The sequence below is a fragment of the Lates calcarifer genome, unplaced genomic scaffold (genome assembly GCF_001640805.2).
Source record: "Lates calcarifer isolate ASB-BC8 unplaced genomic scaffold, TLL_Latcal_v3 _unitig_1953_quiver_2140, whole genome shotgun sequence".
Classification (NCBI taxonomy): domain Eukaryota; kingdom Metazoa; phylum Chordata; class Actinopteri; family Centropomidae; genus Lates; species Lates calcarifer.
This window is the reverse complement of record NW_026115873.1, coordinates 7,169-19,294: the sequence shown is the minus strand read 5'-3', so window position 1 is coordinate 19,294 and position 12,126 is coordinate 7,169. Positions and strand designations below refer to the sequence as shown.

At 41.6% G+C, this 12,126-nt stretch overlaps 1 pseudogene; it reads left to right on the top strand.

Annotated features, from left to right (window-relative positions):
- Positions 1 to 1,037: 1,037 nt before the first annotated feature.
- On the top strand, positions 1,038 to 11,027 carry LOC108891408 (E3 ubiquitin-protein ligase AMFR-like; annotated as a pseudogene).
- The last annotated feature ends 1,099 nt before the right edge of the window (positions 11,028 to 12,126 follow it).

The following is a 12,126-nucleotide window of genomic DNA, read 5'->3' as shown; positions in this document are numbered from 1 at the left end:
GGAGGTTCCTGTGGTAGGGGAGGCATCCAGGGGGCAATACACCTGCGCCACATGAGCTAACGGGGCTCCGCAGCGCCTACAGCGGGGACACTGCCGGGAGATGACCGGTAACCAGTCCGGCTGGGCCCCGACTTTGTTGGTGAGATATGAGGACTGGTATCTCTTTGGGTCGAGCTCTCCATCACACAGACCGATCAGGGTTGTCTCCTGGGTGGGTGAAGCCATCGTTCACATGTGTTCGATTAAAGCCGCTGAGGTCCGTCACCAAAATATTACCGCCGGTTGGGTGGGGGCTTGAATTGTAAAGTTTAAACACGCGACTGGAAACAAAAATAATGATGTAAAATATTTGAATTCTTAAAATTCATCAAACAAATGCAACAAGATGGTTAAAATAATATAAAGCTGACATTTTATATCTGTGGAGGAGACAGAGAAAGGTTCCTACCGGAACTTTCAGTTAACGGAGCAAATAGCGATACGATTTCCGGTTAAGCACTTTCACCTATAAGATAAATAAAACAAATGCACTTTGTGGTTAAGTTTACGGTTGAGTTTAATTAAGTAAGTTCATTTAAATTAACACAAATTACTTCACGATAAAAGATAAACTAATAGATACAAAATACAGACGTAAGACGAGAAAAAAAAAACACCGTAAAAACAGAAATAAAAAGTTGCCTGCGTAATTTTCGGTCTTCTGTATTTTTCTTATGTGCTGTTGTTGTATTAGTTGTAAATGTCGAGTCTTGAAAAAGCAAGAAAATGTTTAAAAGCCTTTATTTTGTTTTGAAACATCTTTAGGAGATAGCAGTTTTATTCTGAAAAACACCGACCGGAAGTCTTCAGTGTTGTCGTTTCTAGCTGTGACAAGCGGAGCGAAGCTAACGGGACTGTCGCTATTTAACGAGATAAATGAAAGATTTAAAACATGACAGCGCAGTTAAAAAATGAGTATTGAGTATTGATTAGATATCAGTTGTGCCCGTTTGTCTTCGAGCTCCGACTGACGACAATGAGCGACCGTTTATTGCTAGGCTAGCTGGCTAGTAAGCTAGCTAACGTTACTTGTAATGTAACGTTGGCGTTGAATGTTTTAAAGCTGAGTTCATGGAAATAACGTTAAAGGAGACGGAGTAGGAAAGAAACTGTCACACTAAACTACAGGTTATTTAACCAGCGACCAGTTTAGCTGCTAAAGAGGCGAATAACATCAATATGTGACAGTTAATTAGTGTAAACAAAGCGTGTCCAGTGTTATGTAACAGTATAAATCTCTGTGGTCAGTGTTTATCCGCCCGTCACTTCACCCACCATCATGCCTTTCTTGTTCCTGGAGCGGTTCCCCTGGCCCAGCCTACAGACCTACACGGCGCTGAGTGCCGCTCTGCTGGCCGGGACCGTCCTGACCGTCTGCTCCTCCGACTCCGCCCGCAGTCCAGCTCGGAGGAGACGCACGGTCACCCGGTCCACGGCTCCAGGATCAGCCGCTACATCAGGGACGGTGGGCAGTACCTGAGCGCGGGGTATGGAGACGTGGCTGCGGATGTGCTGCTGTACCTGCTGACTGACAGTGTCTTTGTTTGGGTGAGCGTATACATGAACACAGTGGGAAGGTGTGGATGGGAACTGACCTGCAGCATGGCACATTAACCTTAATGAAGCCTCAGATCAAATAAATGTGTTGTTGGGCTGTGTGTTCCACATATACATACACCGACCAGTGCTGTAGCACTGAAATTATTCACTGAATAATGGATTAGGTGATTGACAGATAATAAATTGGCAACAACTTTGATAATTGATTAATTATTTTACATTTTTATTTGCTACCAGCTTCTCAAATGTGAACATTTGCTCGTTTTCTATGATAGTAAACTCATTTTTTTTTTGTTTTTTTCACTCTTGATGAGACATCAGATGCAATTTGAATAAGTTTATATGTTGTTTTTCTCTCTTCTCTGACATTTTACACACTTTAACAATCAATAACTAAAGAACATACTAGTAAAATGTACTGATCGGTTGCCTTACAGTTCTCCTGTGATTACAATGACTGGCTGAGATTTAGTGTTGTTGTCTGTTATACCGTCTTATTTCCACTCATTTAAACGTATGTCAGGAGTTGGACGTTCGTTCTCTGTGAGCTCGTTATCAGACATGTTGTTCTGTCTCTGTGTCCAGGTGATGGTGAACACCGCCTGCTGCGTCTTGCTGCTGATCGCCAAACTCATCCAGTGCGTTGTGTTCGGGCCGCTCCGCGTCAGTGAAAACACGCGAGTGTTTCTGTTTGTGGTGTTTTGCTGTTGTCACACTACTGTTACATTTATTAAAAGATGCATCGTTTTCTTCTGCAGCACCTGAAAGACAAGTTCTGGAACTTTATTTTCTACAAGTTCATCTTCGTGTTCGGCGTCCTGAACGTCCAGACGGTGGAGGAGGTGGTGATGTGGTGGCTCTGGTTCGCCGTGCTGGTCTTCCTCCATCTCCTGGTTCAGCTCTGCAAGGACCGCTTTGAATATGTAACGTTTACAACTAAACTCTGATTCCTACAGAGACAGAGCTTTTTATTAAGTAAAATCCAGAAACATCACTTTACATCTCTACCAGACTCCACTGAGAAAAACAGGAATTTTACTGAGCAGAACACAGGAGCTGCTGCCTCAGTTGCTTAGTTTGTTTGTGTTATTGTGTGACTTACTTTATACTTTAAAATAAGTAAAAGTACCATATATTCTCTGTACTCTGTTCCTCCAGCTGTCCTTCTCTCCGGCCACTCCTCTGTCCAGCCACGCCCGGGTGCTGCTGCTGCTCGTGGTGCTGCTGTTGTGCTGCGGCGGCCTGGCGACGCTCTGCAGCCGCCTGGCTCGCAACCAGGGACGCCACACCGCCGCATTCATGGCCGCAGAGGTGAAACACTTCATCGGACACTTCCTGAAATCACATAGCTTTTTATGCCACACCACACACTAACAGATTCACCACCAACAACCGACTTTAGAAGAAACAAACATGGCAGGACAATGTCTCTTGTTTGTTGTGCTTCCGTCTTCAGTCAGCTGCTTCCTGATTCGCTATCGTTCCGTTCCATGTGACAATCCACAGAGAGCGTGCAATTTGTGATTGTATTTAACATGTTTAATATTTATCGGCTCTGATCGTCTTCAGAGCAGATCAGGGAGGATAACATCACTCTGAACACCAAAGGAGAATCTGACAAGATCATCGTTAGAACCGTCAGATAATCAGTGTTTGCTGACTTTAATCGGGAGGAGGATTCAGGTTGATTTTCGTAGTATTGTGTAGTAGTGCGTACCCTGTTTAACACACAGGTTTTTGGACGTTAATTGCACACAGATTAGATTTAAACCCTGAAGTGTTTTGAAGGGAACTTTTTCAAATCATCAGATGTCTGTGTTTGAATCTGTGAAGCTTTAAATTTTTTTTTTTTTTTTTTTTTGGCACAATCAGACAGAACGTCCCAAAACTTCTTCTTCATAATTGAAGTTTTATCAGCTGCGCTCAGAAAGACGACAGCTTTGTTTCTTCATTTGTTTTAAATCCTTAAATCCGTAACTTTCCAGACTGCATTTGAAGATTTCTCAGACACCTGTAAACAGTCTTTATTAACTTTTTGTTTGTTTTTTTTTAAAATGTTAAATTATGTGTGTGTTTCAGTGCATGTTGGTGACGGTCAGGACCACACACGTCATGTTTCGGTAGGTTAAATATTTACTGTGGTTCATGTTGTAGACCGGGCAGGTGTCTTCATGTGGGAGTGACTGAGTGTTATTGTTCGTGCAGGTACTCCATCCACCTGTGGGACGTGAACCAGGAGGGCAGCTGGGAGAACAAATCCTCCTACGTTTACTACACTGACCTGCTGATGGAGCTGCTGCTGCTGGGCCTCGACCTGCTGCATCACATCCACATGCTGGTCAGTTCGATTTGAAAGATCTGAATCAGATCGAGCGTCTCCTCAGTCGTCCTCGGTTTTTATTCTAATCGAGTGTCGATTCCTTCTTCTTCTCTCCTTTCTGTTCCTCTCTCAGATCTTCAGTAACATCTGGTTGTCCATGGCGAGTCTGGTCATCTTCATGCAGCTTCGCTTCCTCATTCAGGAGGTTCAGAAGAGAATCCGCCGCCACCACAACTACCTGCGAGTTCTCCGCAACATGGAGACCCGGTCGTATCGCAGGAAGTCAGACAGAGTGAAATAACATCTCTATATATCACCTGATCCACCAAATCAGCAACATGCAACTATAAACCTGCAGCAGCAGCATCTAGAAATAACAACCAAACTGATGCTGTGTTCTCTCCCTCTCTCTCTCAGGTTTTCTGTGGCGTCTGCAGACGAACTGGCCGCCAATAACGACGACTGTGCGATCTGCTGGGACGTGATGAGTTCAGCTCGGAAACTGCCCTGCGGACATCTCTTCCACAGGTCGGCATAAAGAAGAAGTCAGCAACGAGTCCAGTGTTCACACAAACTGAACCAAACTAGGAGCTAAAAGCAGTTTAAAAACCTCTGGAGAGAATTCCCTTTTCATTAGGATTGATTGTTATGGATAAAATATTGATTAGTGGAGCTTTAGTTGCTGCTCACAACTGCACACACACTTAAAACTCTGCTGCAATTTAGAAATTTAACTTAAAAAATGTCGACGTGGCTCCGAGGCTGACTGACTGCTGCCTTCATGTGCTCTGGGAAATGTGGTAATTACAATTTGCGGGTACATTAGGTTAGTTAACAGAGCTAAATGCTGCTGGGAAACATTATAATGATGAGTTAGACTAATGAATAAATAAACACCACTGGGGAAACATAATGATGAGTTTAAATAATGGCAGAATAAATGCCGCAGGGGGAAATCATTACAATAATGAGATACAGTAAAGACCGACTAACACAATGAGGAGATACAGTATAATAACAGGAATTATCTCCCCAGCCGAAGCTGAATAAAAAACAGATTGTGTTGTTGTTGTGTTGACGCTGAGTGTGTTTTTTGTGCGTCCTCAGCTCGTGTCTGCGCTCCTGGCTCGAGCAGGACACGTCATGTCCAACGTGTCGGATGTCCCTGAACATCGGAGAGGGAGGAGAAGGGGGTCAAGGGGAGAGGGAGGCGAGGGAGGCCGTGCCCGACAACATGGCAGCCGGAGCTGGAGTTGATGCTCGGCCGCACCTCAACCAGCTCAAACCACTTCTTCCACTTCGACGGTGACGCAGTTAAAACGATGTATCTTGCCAAACCATATCTCTTACCAAGTTTATAAGTGTCAGTCGTCCCCTGACCTTTGACCTCTCTGTGTTCCTAGGTCTCGTATCGCCAGCTGGCTGCCCAGTTTCTCTGTGGAAGTTATGGCCACAACCAACTTTCTGGGCATCGCTCCGGCCAACCCATCTCAGCTCAACCCCATGGTCAGTAAACACGACGGAAACACCACGAAAATCCTGAGTCCAAAACACTATTCAGTGTCATTCTGCTGCTTTCACTGTGACGAGGAAGAGAAGACGAAACGGCTGCTGTTGCTAACGTTAGCTAGGTTAGCAAGCTAATGTTAGCACCCAGCAGTAAAAGCAGGTACCCCTGTTATGAGCACTGGGTTTTATATTATGTTCCTTGCTATGAGGCCACATCTTCATGTTTCAGTTGTCAGTCCTTTTCGGTGCTGCTCAGCTAAGACAATAAAGCTAGTCTAAGCTAAGCTGAAAGTAGACGACCTTAGCTAGCTATTTTCGCTATATTTGGGCAGCACAGGAAAGAACTGACAACTGAAACATGAAGATGAGGGCTCATAGCAAGAAACACCCTGCAAACCCACAGCTTATATTTGAGAGCAAGTTTAGCTAGGTCAACTATGTCAGGGGTACCTGCTTTTACCAGCAGGTGCTAATGTTAACTAGCTAACCTAGCTAATGGTAGCACCCAGTAGTAAAAGCAGGTAACCCTGATATAAGCCGGAAGTTTGTCTCTTGCTATGAACCCACATCTTCCGTGTTTTGGTCGTGAGTCCTTTTCTGTCCTCCCCAAAAATACCTAGCTAAGGTTGTCTGTTTTCACGTTAGCTTGCCGAAGATAGCTAGCTAGCTAAGACCAGCTTTATTCACCTTAGCTATGCAGTGCAGAAAAGGACTGACAACTGAAACATGAAGATGTAGCATCTTGAAAACAGACTCTGAGAAGTTGGACCAGGAAACAGGATTTTCATCGGTCGTGACGTCAGAAACAGATTGAACTCTGGTCTCTCTCTTTCGGCGTCTCAGGCTCAGCAGATCCAGGAGATGTTTCCTCAGGTTCCCCTCCAGCTCATCCTGCAGGACCTGGAGATCACTCGATCCCTGGAGGTCACCACCGACAACATCCTGGAGGGACGAATCCAGACCCCTGCTGCCACCCCACCACCACCGGTCAGTCCACAGGACTCAAACAGAAATCCACAGATGGATGTCAAATATCAGGGAGTTTTACTGTTAATGTTTTCCATCAGGCTGCGGAGCACCCGGTCATACAGGTGACTCCTCCACCTGAGGACGAGGGTGGAGCCAGCAGCGAGGAGGAAGAGGAGGAGGAGGAGGATGAGGAGGAGGAGACAGAGGACGAGGAAGAAGATGAAGAGGAAGAGGAGGAGGAGAACGAGGAGGTGCAGAAGCAGGTCACCGTGGAGGACAAGATGGACGACGACGAGCGGAACGTGGAAGTTCAGTTTTGTGCGACGGTGGAGGAGCGACAGAAGATGCTGCTGCAGAGGAAGGAGGAGCTGCTGCGGCGAGCACGAAGGTACTGAAACAATGTTCAACCAGGAACATTGTTTTACATCAGTACCAGACTCCATTGAGAAAAACTGGAATTTTATGGGGAGCTGCTGGAATACCACTGCCTCCATCTGTTAGTTTGTCTGTGTTACTGTGTGGTACTTTTACTTATGTAAAGTATCTGATTACTTCTTCCACCACTGAAAGTCACACAATAACACAAACAAGCTAACAGACTGATCCCTTAGCAGCTCCTGTGTTCTGCTCACTAAAATTCCTGTTTTTGTCAATGGAGTCTGGTGGTGATATATAATGATGTTTCTGTGCCTGATTAGTGTATATGCTGCTGTAAAACACACTGACCTTTTCTCCTCAGGGCAGTTTGAAAAATATTTTCCATGATGTTTAACTGGCTCTAACCTGCAGCTTCTCTGTTCACAGCTGCTGTTAATTAGCTCCAACACTGATGTGGAGTTTTTTTAAAAAGACGCCAGTGATGTCTTCATGTTTTAAGCCCATTTACTCTCAGTCACCTGCACTTTACATCACTGCCGAGAGTTTTTTAATCATAGCAGCCGTTTTTAGATTTATCTCTCTCCTCCCAGGCAGCTGTTGGTTTCACTTCACTGTGCGCAGTTAAAATAAACTTAGAGATTCGACGCACTGCAGTGAGATAATCCATCACAGCGTGAAACATCCTGCTCAGTTTTATTTAAGTTTTCACTTCAGCTTTATGTCTTCTGACGGCGTCTGTGGCCATTTACTTTTTATTTCACTTTATTTTATTCACCGTCGCCTCCTTTTACTACTTTATTTCTCAGTATTTGTCACTTTACTGTTTTATTGTTTTATATTGTTATTTTTATAGTTTATAAGCTGAATATATATCTTATTTTTCTCACTTTAAAAGCAGCTCTCAGCTCTTGTTTTTAAAGTGCAACAGAAATTAAATTGTCACATTTTTTAAACCTTTTTTTTATGCTATATTATTATTTTTTCATGGGGTTTTCCTGACTTGATAGAATAATTTATAATGTTTCGGTCCCAAATCTGACGCCTGTGAATTTAAATTTTTACTCTCTGTGTTTGTTTTGGCATTAATATGTGGAAAAGTGTTTTTCCTAACTTTTTTCCAACCTAAATGACCAGATTCAGTTCTCTCCACAGACATTTTCACGTTCCTACACCTGGTTATATTCCTAATGTCTTCATGTCCATCACTGATAGAGACCTCAGATATTAGCAGCATTAATAACAGACTGAATTTGAAGATAAAATAAAGATCATCTGGCTGCAAAGAAATGGGTTCATAACTTCACTCTGGTTCAGGGATTTTGCACTTCTTTTCCACATTTAAAGCCTTATAGGAAATCAATAAGCTGAAGTACAAACTTTGAATGGTTCAGTCTCTGGATGGGCATAATTAATTGATGAACGATTATTGATTGTTAAGACTTCTGTTGATCACATCCTTCTCCACAAAAATCAGTTGGCTGGAATTACTTTACTCTCTCAGCTCGGTGCCTTTTGTATTCGTACAAGTTACATTTTGGGAAAACTGTCTGCACTAAATAATCTAATATTGTATATTTTTTTATTAATGTGTTTTATTAATGTTTCATGTGATTGATAAGTTTCTTGTTTTGTTTCCAAAAGACTCTCAGTTGTGTTTATGATGAGCGCTGTAGCTTTGGTTTATTAATTTGTTAGTTAAACCTTAAAGGCTTTGTTTAAGAGGATTGTTGTCGGACTATAATAAAAATAACAATATGAAAACAGGCCTTGGTTTTGGGATCCGTTCAAGTTGGAAACAAAAAAACTGACATTGAATTTATGAGGACAACAGGAGATAATGTCCTGAAGCCCATCAGTGTCGTCTCTTACCTGTGGTCTTTCCTCTCCTTTGCAGGGACTATCTGTCCAGGAACTCCAGGTCCAACACGGAAAACCCAGACGCCTTGGACGGCGAGACTTTGACCTCCGACCCCGTGAACCTGCGACGAGAAACGTTAGCGTCGGCAGCAGAACGACGGCTGCAGAGACCGTCGGACTCCACGCACTGAGGTACTGACTCTGGTCTCTGGTCGTCTCACATTCGCTTAACTTATCACAACAGCGTCACGTCCAGTTTTACCGTCTGTAGCGTCATGTAGCATCAGCTCCTCCAGTCAAGGTGGAGTTACAGAGCTGGTCTGCTTCTCTACAACATCCTGAATCCACAGGTAATCACAAGTAACGTAGCATCTGAAGATTTGTGATTTCACAGGTTGTTTAGGACCAACAAATCAAATCAAATCTGGTTGTAGCAGCAAGAAATCAAATATTATCATCAAATTCGCAACAAAAGTCTTAGTTTTCTTCACTTATTCTTCCCCTCCTTTAAAATAAATCAGAATTTTGCTCATTTTAAACTCTATTTTGTAAAGGCACTGACATTTGTGGAAATTGAAATTGTTGAAAGTTTGTTACCATCAAAGTAAAATACTGGGAAAAGTGTTGTTTTGTTATCGACAACCAAAAATTGAAAATAATACACAGTGGTAGTTATTTTCATTGATAAATACCACCTGTACAGAAACCCCGAAAGGCAAGAGAGAGTGTGTTTCTCTCTTTTTTTAATCTATAAAAAACAGGTGAATTAAGTGTAATGCTCAGTTTGGCCACAAGGGGCTGAACTGCACCAGGACCAACTTGTCACATTTTCTTCCTTTCTTCTAAAGGAAAAGTACGTATATTGTGTGTTAGCAGGTTATGTAACATTAATTGTTAAAGGCTGTCTGGAAGAGTCAGGTGAGGTTATATATAAAAAATATTTTAAATACTACTTTAAATACTTTCTGTATTTTTATTTTTGGTCCATCAGTTATTGATGTAATTGTTAAAAGATAAAATAAAGAAAATTCAATAATCTGAAAATATTGAGTTAACTAAGTCAAGTCTCCTCAGTTTAAACCATTCATCCTGACAAAATAATAATAATAATAATTATTATTATTATTCTCTCACTTGCCTTTAGGGCGTTAAAGTAAGGTGCTAAAAAAAAGTGTTCTAATGCTCAGATCTGTTTTTTTCTGTTACAAGTTAAACGATTCACAATAACGAAGAGTGAATATAGAGAAGTGTAGGTTTGATGCTGCATTCATGTCCTATCAGAGTTTCTGATTTGTAGAGAACGCTCACGTTGCTCTGATGTTTCTGATATATTCGATTCAGATGTTAGAGATAAAAAAAAATTCACAGAAAACCAAAAAAAATAAAGGACGGAAACGCAGCAAACTTCAGTTCATTTAAGACTCGATTAAACACAACTCAGTGTAGAAATGAATGTTTGTGGTCTGACCTTGTTCTCTTACCACATTTTAAATTCTCTTGCTGTTACATTTAAACTCAGTTTTGTTTATGTTAACGTCGTCTTCAGCAGTATAACATGTATTTAAAAACTTTGGAGTATTTTGCCTAGGGGAAGCCATGTTGGAAAACAAACAGCAGGAAGTTGATCGACTAATATTAAAAGTCCAATGATAACTCCCTGCAGGTTTTATTTATAAAGCTCTGGATTGATAGAATGATAGAAAATGATTTATTTTTGTGTCATAAAATGTCTTACAGTATTTAAACGAGTAATTAATTTTATTCTGATTTGAAAACAGAGACTAACATGGACAATACAGTAAAGTGTAATTTACATCCTCAGTATTCAGTATCTTAATCTTTATTTTTAAGATTTTTAAGGTAGATTTTTCCCATCACCGTGGTTTTAACATCATATCAGTTTGTTCTGTGGCTAAAGCAGCAATAATAGATTTATATTTAACATGTTTAATGTTTGATCTTAAAGACATGACTGACAAACAGCTGTATTTTTAATGTTTAATGATTTAAAACAACTCAGCGGTTTGTGTTAGTTTTTACTTTTCCTCTTCCAATGTGTTTTATTTTGTTGCTGCTTCGTTGCTGTGACATCTCTGCATGAAGAGTCAGTCTGGTTTCCAGTTTCTGTTCATAGTGGGTTTAATGGTTTTGTTTGGTTTTGTGTTGCACGTTGGCACCTTCAGAGTTTCAGCTCATTTCAGTTTGTTCTTCCTCATCTGGACTGTTTCCTGTTTACAGATTGTACAAATACTTTTGCATTTGACATTTTAAAATACATTATTGGACTGAAATTTTGTACAGAGATATGAAAATGTAAAGTTTTTTTGTAAATAAATGATAACACAGTCATACAGTTTGAGTGTAGGAGCTTGTAACAATAAAATTTACAATCAGAGGCTTTTATTTTGGTCTGTTTTTCTTTCTGGTGGAAACGTTTGTGATGCTGATGTTTGTTTTCAGAGTCCAGACTTAAACTTAAGTCCAAATTATTCACCCAGTCTCCACATTTGATCATTACCCTGCATATTACCATCAGTTTCTAATGGTTTTAAGTCTTTTAGTAACATGGAACCTTTCAGAATAAAGTCTTGACTCCTGCAATGTGAACTCGGCCTCTCGCTGCTCCAGACTTTCCCCCGTTAACAGCAGCAGAAGCTAATTAGCTGCAGCGCTGATGAGACTCTGACTGGTGACCCCATTACTGAACCCACAGTGGAGGTTTAGCTGTTTGACGCCAACGCAGACTCATCCAACACAACCTCCTCTGCCAGTTTATTACAGTTTTTGTCGACCTAGAACTGGTTGTTAACACTTTTTTAAAGGTTTTGTAGGTGACGAATTCTTAATATCCGTAATGAACAATGATAGAAGTGGTGCAGCGTCCCATATGTGGCAGGATTGTTGGAGAAACTTTAGAATTATCTCCAAGATAATTGGACCGAGCTTGGGCCAAATCCCCCTTCCCGATCAAAGTCAGTAAAGGCCCAATTATCCAACCAATTTCTTGTGTTGTGTGAGGTGTGCTCAGAGTGATTTTACCCTCCCTGATCTGCTCCGAAGACGATTGGAGCTGCCCCGATAAATACTAAACATGTTCACGATCAGAAATCCTGTTGTGTGGGGGGAACACCAAGTAGAGGCCGAGCACACACTCTGTAGATTATCAAGTGGAACGGGGGCGATAGCCAATCACAAAGCAAGCTGACTGAAGATGGAAGCACAACAAACAAGAGACGTCGTTGCCCGCCATGTTTGTTGTCAGATTTGGAGACGTTTGCTGTCATGTGTGCAGTCTCTTACATTTTCTGAACTGGTTAAGATTTTAAAAATCTTGTAGTGTGCACTCTAGGGCTTAAGACTACCATGAGCTGGATAACTGAAAACCTCCACAGACAGGAGTTTCCTTTACTAAAGTATAGAAATATTGCCAAATGTATTAGCACTGGCTCTGCACTTCACCTATCAGTGATTTAATGTTGAGGCTGATCAGCGTT